We start from the raw sequence: 8,845 nt of genomic DNA, 5'->3' as shown, positions 1-8,845 counted from the left end.
GGGGCCAAAGTGTAATAAATGAAAATCTGGTGTGAATACAAGAAAGAAATCGGCTGCCGCTTTCCATCGCACGTGGCTGCTGTTTTCGGTGATGGGACAGCTGAGGGAGAACTGGGGGAGGTGGTATACGGTGTGGGCAAGCTTGGTGGCCAAGGCTTGGTCGGTGATTGGCTGAGAGGTGGCCGATTTTTTGGTATAAAAGGGGGCCGAGGGTTTCAAAATTTTGGCATCAAATTGGCCGCAATTTTGGATGTTTTTGAGGGATTTGTTAAGGGGCTTTTGATCCTTGCATCAAGGGGAAGATTTCTGGAGTTTTTATGAGAGTTTTCATCGAGTTTGGAGGCCATTCGAAGCTTGGCCAGAGACACGAGGTGGACCACCTAGGGTTGCTTGTAACTGCCCATTTAGGGCATTTTTCGATGGCCTTTTGGCCAAAAATTGGTGCCATTAGGAACGACTAGTCGAGGGCTTCAAGGAGGTGTACTCGAATTGGGAATCAAAGCCGTCGCCGGCGGCCGGAAGCAAAGAAGAAGACCGGTGCATGTCTGGACGTGCCAGTTTTCACGCGCATGGCGCGTACGATAGGGGTATTCCTGTTATTTCATTTCAGTATTTTTCTAAATTTACTTTAGGAATTATTGTGTTGAAAAAAGTGGGAAAAAGTTTGAGGAGAAAATTATTTTTGAATTATAGAGGTGAAAATTAGGAGAAAAATAGAGAAAATTATGGAAAATTGAAGAAAAATGGATTTTAATGCTCCTTTAATTAAATATGGTGTTTAGGGAGTATCGTGGCTTAAGGTTGAGTATAAGTTCAGGTGTTTGTGATTTTGGCACGCAAACCGAGGTCGTGCGTGTTAGGCTAATTCGCAAGCGTACGAATTGCGCAAATAATATAATGAATGAGTAGAGTGTCATCCCACGAGGATTGGATTAAGTACTAAAATTAGATTAACTTTAATATTATTTAGACTATAAAAAGAGATGAATTTGAATAAATTAAAATAATGAAAACTAAAATTAAACACAAATTAAAAAATAACTTAACTTAGATAAAATGGAGGCAACCAGGGTATTTTGAATCCACTTATTAATTTGTCTTAATTTTCAATTAATTGGGTTTCTATCAATTCAATGGGATAAATATCTAAATTGGTTAATTTTTTTTCCAAGATTTACTAACCTAATTAAATCTCAATTTGTTAACAATCAACATATTTCCCAATAGTTATAACAAACCGAAATTCATTGTTAAGTTTCAATTTATTATCCCTCATAAGATTCAAGTATCAAATCCCTTATCAACTATCTATCTTATGGAATTTATTAATTCAATCTGTTATGAAAATCACCTCTCGGTCTCAAATCATAATACAAAATCAATTAAATAATGATGAAATCACTCAATCGCATTAAAAATAAGTAATAAATAATTAAAATCACGATAGAAAATTCAATCAATAAAAATCAATAATTCATAACAAGCTTCATCTCAACCCCTAGTTAAATAAAATTAATTTATTATAAAATTAATTAAAATCTAAAATAATAGTGGCAGCATAAAAAAAATTAATTAAACAATGAAGAAAAAGAAATAGATGAAGCTCCCTGCCTAAATCTGTTCCAGATCTGGGTGCTTGCTGCTCCAACGAATCCTCAGCCAATTTAGCCCACTGTCTTGTGTCCGTCATCTTCTATTCAAGCGCCTCCTTCTCAATTTCTCCTTTTCAATGTCTTATTCTCACCGCCTTGTGTCCTCTCGCATCCCCAAGTCTCCAATTTTTCTATCACCTATTATAAATATATATATATATATATATATGTCATGCACGGCGGCTGCCCTCCTTCCTTCCTTTCTCCTCATATATTATATTATATATATATACAAATGCAAGGCACTGCCAACCCTACTCCTCCATGTTCACGCCATCTTCACATATATTATATAAATAAATAATATAAGATAATATATAATAAAATACATATATATTATAATTTAATATATAATATTTAATATATTATTAATTATAATAACTATAATTATAAAATATTTATTTTTTATTTTTTATTATAATATTAATTTAAAATATTAATTTTGAAATTAATTTTTTAATATTTTTTTCTTTTTATGCCCGAATCTTCGAAATAATATCCTTCATTGGGTTCCTACAAAAAGAGATTAAAATGATATAAAATTTATGTAAACACACATTTTTTGTAAAAAAAGTAGCACAAGATTAAGATGAAAAGTAGATAAAAATATGCATACAATTAAACCCTATCAAATACTCCTACACTTAACCTTTTGCTTGTCCTCAAGCAAAGTAGAGAAACTCCATACTCAAGAAAACAAAACATGTATTTGAAATTATTCATCACATTAAAAGCCTGTTTTATGTCCACATCTAAATCCTCAATCGAGAATGCAACAATAGCAAATAAAGAGAAATTGAGCATACTCACATTTCCTAGCTCAAGAATTCATACAAAATTCTCAACTCAATCATGTTTTGTCATGTACCCAGCACAATCGAATAATGCAACACTCATTTTTGTAACCGTCCTGTCTTACTACTATAAACAAAGGTAGCAAATTAGGGTTTTATATATATATATATATATTTTTAACGAGGGCATTTTATGCTCCATCTCGTTTTTTTTTTTAACTATTGACGAGTGCATTTTATGCTCCATCTCGCTTTCTCATTTTTTTTTTTAATCGTCGAACGAGTGCATTTTATGCTCCATCTCGCTCAGCATTATTCTTCCTATTTACTTAAACCCTGTTTAGGCCTAGCTCAAAGGGAACAATCACAAGAAAAGAATTGCATTTATCTTTCATGCCTAGTCACACAACTTACACAACTTCGCAAAGAACATGCATTTTAACGATCATAAAAATCTAAGTATGCTTAATCTTGCTTTATAAGATATTGTTCATTCCAAATCAAAGAGTCAATGTTAAACACAATAAAGAACCCAAATGCAAATCATGATTTCAAATAACAAGTTTTGTTTATTTTATCTTTCATTTTTTTTATTTATTATTATTATTATTATTATTATTATTATTATTATTTTTTTTTTTTTTTAGGCTTGGGGTTGGGATTGGCCAAATGTGCACTTGATATAAGCTCCACCAAAATTTTCACATCAAAACACACATATGTAACAAAAATAATACATAACAATTAATAATGTTACCCCCCCCCCCCCCAAACTTATTTAACACATTGTCTTCAATGTCAACCAAAAGAACATGAAAGAAATACTCCCTTGAAATGCGAAGAAATGCCCGCAAAAATTCTTTTTGTCTCCTACTTTCAAACCTACCAAAAAAAAAAAATCAATGAGAAAAGAAATAATAACAAGGAGACAAAATCAAGAGACAAAACAAAGAAACAAATAAACAAAAAAAAAAATATGCTTAATTTATAGTCTAAAGCTAGACTTTTGGAGCTTTGGCTTTCAAGTGAGTTGAATGGAAGTCTTTTGTGGAATTAGACTTCCATTGATGTATGACTTCAAATGCTGCCCATTAACTTTGAAAACTTTATCACCATGTTGAACTTCAATTGCACCATGAGAAAAAATTCAAGTGATAGTAAAAGGGCCTGGCCATCGTGATTTTAATTTTCTTGGAAATAATCTCAAATGAGAATTATATAATAACACCATTTGACCAATTTGAAAATCACGCTTGATAATATGCTTATCATGCCATTACTTAGTTCTCTCCTTATAAATCCTAGCATTCTCATACGCATTCAATCTGAACTCATCCATCTCATTTAGTTGCAACAATCTTTTTTTACTGCAAGCATTCATATCAAAATTCAAGAATTTAATAGCCTAATATGCTTTATGCTCTATTTCCACAGGCAAGTGACATGTTTTTCTATAAACTAGACGATAAGGAGACATACCAATAGGTGTTTTAAATGCAGTCCTATATGCCCATAATGTATCATCCAATTTATGAGACCAATCTTTTCTAGAGGTATTCACTATTTTCTCCAATATGCTCTTAATTTCTCTGTTGGAAATCTCTACCTGGCCACTAGTTTGAGGATGGTACGATGTAGCAACCTTGTGGGTAAACCCATATTTGGCTAGTAAATAATCTAATAAGTGATTACAGAAATGTTTACCTTCATCACTTATAATTGCCCTAGGAACTCCAAAACGAGAGAAGATATTCTTCTTAAAAAACTTAATCACACTTTTAGAATCATTTGAAGGAAGTGCAACTGCTTCTACCCATTTAGAAACATAATCAACAGCGACAAGAATGTATTGGTTTTTAAATGATAAAGGAAAAGGTCCCATAAAGTCAATACCCCAAACATCAAATAACTCAACTTCTAAAATGTTAGTTAAAGGCATTTCATTTCTACGAGACACATTACCTGTTCTTTGGCATCTATCACAAGAATGAACAAATGCATATGCATCTTTAAATACAGTGGGCCAATAAAAACCACTTTGAAGCACCTTAGCTATAGTTTTGGAGGGTCCAAAGTGACCTCCTGTTTCTAAAGAATGACAATGAGTAAGCACACTAACAACCTCATCTTCATTCACACATCTTCTAATAATTTGATCAGAGCAATATTTAAACAAGTATGGATCATCCCAAAAATAATTTTTCACTTCAGAAAAGAATTTCTTTTTCTGTTGATAAGTTAGATCATGAGGAACAATACCACTTGCTAAATAATTCACATAATCAGCATATTAGGGCGATGATGAAATCAAAAGTGCATACAATTTTTCATCAGGGAAGGATTCGTTGATGGGTAGCCTTTCTTCTTCATGAGTATTCTCTCTTTCAAGTCTTTACAAATGGTCAACTACCAAATTTTTAGCTCCCTTTTTATCTTTAATTTCCAAGTCAAATTCCTGCAATAATAAAATCCATCTAATCAACCTTGGTTTAGCATCTTTCTTTGCTAACAAATATTTAATTACAGAATGATCAGTGTATACTATTGTTTTAGCTCCTATAAGATATGATCTAAATTTATCAAAAGAGAAAACAATAGCTAACAACTCATTTTCAGTGGTGGCATAATTCAATTGCGCATCATTTAAGGTCCTGCTGGCATAATATATGACATGCAATTTCTTATCTTTTCTCTGCCCCAATACGGTTCCAACTGCATAGTCACTAGCATCGCACATCAATTCAAAAGGAAGAGTTCAATCAGGTGAAGTCATGATAGGCGCTGAAGTCAATTCTTCCTTTATCTTGTTAAAAGTAAATAAACACTCATTAGTAAATTCAAATGGTATATCTTTAATCAACAAATTACAAAGAGGCTTAGTGATTTTAGAGAAATCTCTTATAAATCTTCTGTAGAACCCCGCATGCCCCAAGAAACTTCTCACTCCTTTAACTGTGGTCAGAGGTGGTAATTTTTCCATTGCTTCAACTTTTGCTCTATCCACCTCAATTCCTCTTTCGGAAACCTTATGACCCAACACAATTCCTTTCTGCACCGTAAAATGACATTTTTCCCAATTTAACACTAAATCAGTGTCTTCACATCGCTGCAAAACTTGGGAGAGATTAACCAAACAATTATCAAAAGAAACACCAAAAATTGAAAAATCATCCATAAAGACTTCAATAAAATTTTCAATCATATCATGGAAAATTTCCATCATACACCGCTGAAAAGTAGCAGGTGCATTACACAAACCAAACGGCATTCTCCTAAAAGCAAAAGTGCCATATGGACGTGTAAAAGTAGTCTTTTCTTAGTCTTCAGGTGCAATAGGAATTTGTGTATAACCAGAATGTCCATCTAAGAAGCAATAAAATTTATTTCCAACAAGTCTTTCAAGCATTTGATCAATAAAAGGCAAAGGAAAATGATCTTTTCTAGTGGCATTATTTAATTTTCTATAATCAATGCAAACACGCCACCCTATGATTGTCCTAGTAGGAATCAATTCATTATTTTCATTTTTAACCACAGTCATACTCACCCAATTGCTATCAGAAATAGGATAGATAATTCCAGCATCAAGCCATTTAATAATTTTAGTCCTAACAACTTCTTGCATGTTTGGATTTAATCTTCTTTGATGTTCAATAGACAGCTTAAAATTATCTTCCATTAAGATCTTATGCATGAAAAATGAAGGACTAATACCTTTGATATCCGCAATGGACCACCCTAAAGCTATAATATGCCTTCTTAATACATTCAAAAGTTCTTCTTTCTCTTGTTTTGTCAAATGTGCAGAAATAATAACAGGAAGAGTAGAAGACTTACCTAGGAATATATACCTCAAAATAGAAGACTTACGGTAGTTTTCACAAAATCGCCGCAAATGTTAAAATATTTTTATTTTTAATTATTTAATTATTTTCTTAATTTAGCGGCAGTTCCAAAAAATAGTCCTAAAATTAATTTTATTTTTTACAAAATTAAATTTTTAAATAAATTTTGCGACAATTTTGGGAAACCGCTATAAAACACGGTATTTTGCGGCCGTTTTAAAACCGTTGCAAAAAAACCGCTGCAAAAAATCAATTTTTTTGTAGTGTTACCTCAATTTTCTTACGGTTTTTCACTGATCGCAAGTGCTTGTACCACATTTTAACAAGCTATGGATGATTGCCCCAAAATTTTCATAACTTTCTGTCATCATCTTAAATGATTGTCCCAAAATTTTCTCACAACTATCGGAACAACAATCCATAGTCATACCACTAGCTAGTGGTACACTTCGCACTCCAGTTCATTGAAACTTGGACCCCATACAAGATACAAATCCTATATTGTTGTTCCAGATCTTCAGCATTTGATCGTCTCCCATGCCATTTGCTATGACGCTTTGGTCGATGGGTTTCTCGTACCTTACCACAAGCCATCCATCAGCCCTTTGTAATAGGTCCCTAGATCCAGACCTATTCACTATGAACACTAAACTAGTAGTGTTGTCACGTTGCAAGGGTTTCTTGTCCCGTCTCTGCGAGTCACTTTGGTAGCACCACTGTCACCTCTTTAACTGGTGTAACTCACACGCCATTACTTAACCACTTTCGGTCTCTTGCTCAACCTAATCCTTTGGATCCTTAATCTATACGTCTCTTTCTTATAGTCACCAGATGAACCTCAAAAAAATATTTATCATCTGATCCTAACTCAACAGCTAGGCTATGTCACATCAGACAAACTATCCATGACTCGATCAATCTTGATAACTACTAGTTTACCTATCATTCGTCATAATGATTCTGACTAATGACCTCAAATCAACAGTCTCTAAATCTCATAAATCCATATTCATGATTACCGAATCATCCTTATGTTCGAACCATATTATATGACCCTTCCTTTCATAGCTTAGGTCATTCCGACCAGTTGTTCTATCGCTTAACAAGGTTAGAATTCTTAAATCAATAACCTCTAAGACTTCAATTGACAACCTCGAATCCCCAAGTAGGAATTTCATTCTGCAAACCATCAGTTTCTTTTCCCCTTAGCCTCCACTTAGGGTTCTTATTAACTGGCTCTAACCGTATTAGATCACCTTAAGTCTCCAAATTGCTATTCTCTAAATCTCCAACAACTAGTTTTTCAACTGCTATGGTCACAAACGACTATATTTCTCTTGAAGCTTTTGGGAGGCCTATAAATACTAATCAAGGATGATCTTGAAGATGCTAATGGATGGAAATAAAATGATTTGAGTTTACATCTTATACACATTTATATTTATATTGATTGAGCTTCATTTTTCTCTCTTCAAGGCTTTGATTATAATTTGTATCAATTCATTCAAGTCTTGTTTGTATTTTGAGAGATCTTATAACTAAGAGATTTATCTCTTAGGTCTTCTATTTGTTATTCAATTCTTGTATTTCCTAGTTTGTATAACTAGAGGGCCTACTTTTGTAAGTATGAGGTTGATTTCCTAACAAGTGTGCTAGAGGGCCTACCTTAAGTGCAAGAGGTTGTATATCCTAGTCTTGGGCTAGAGGGCTTATTTGGGTTCAAGTAGGAGGTTTTAGTGAATTGGTTTAAAATCCTTAGTGAGGAGTTAAGGTAGTGGATTAAGCTTGATTTAAGCTAAAATACTATAAATTCTTTGTGTCGTTTATCTTTCTTGTTTTACATTCTCTAAGCTTTATACTTGTCACTTTATATGTTTTATGTTTTAAATCACTAAAATCTCAAATTGGATCAAAAAGTTTTTTCAAGTTCTCTTAAGTTTTTTAAATTATTCAATTCACCCCTCCTCTTGGGTATGTGCTATAACATTTCAAACCTATAAGGACTTTAGTATCGTAACAGGTGAGAAAGTCTCATCATAGTCAACTCCTTGACGTTGATGATATCCCTTTGCCACCAACTGAGCTTTATATGTGGAAGCTTGTCCATCAACACCGATCTTTCTCTTAAAGATCCAATTTCTTCCTACAGGAACAATTCCCGTAGGTGGATCCATCAAGACCCAAACCTGGTTGGATTACATAAACTTCATCTCAGATTCCATAACTATCTGCCACTTCGAGACATCTATATCATATATCGCTTCCTCATAGGTGGTACGGTCAACTAAGTTGTCACTATTCCCATACAAAAACAATTCATGTATCTTTTCTATTAACAAACTATACTAACGATCTAGAGGATGGGGCACTCTACTAGACCTATGGGGAACCTATGGATGATCTACCTAACTCGGTTCACTTGGCTCAATAATTTGCTCAGGTATTTGTGGAACATAAGACCCCTCTTCTGTCAAATCTACTTTCTTCCCCCTGCCACCTTCCTGAATGAACTCTTCTTCAAAGAAGATAACATGCTTAGCAACCATAACTCTTG

This window comes from Diospyros lotus, chromosome 6 (genome assembly GCF_014633365.1).
Source record: "Diospyros lotus cultivar Yz01 chromosome 6, ASM1463336v1, whole genome shotgun sequence".
Lineage (NCBI taxonomy): Eukaryota > Viridiplantae > Streptophyta > Magnoliopsida > Ericales > Ebenaceae > Diospyros > Diospyros lotus.
This window is presented reverse-complemented; position numbering follows the sequence as displayed.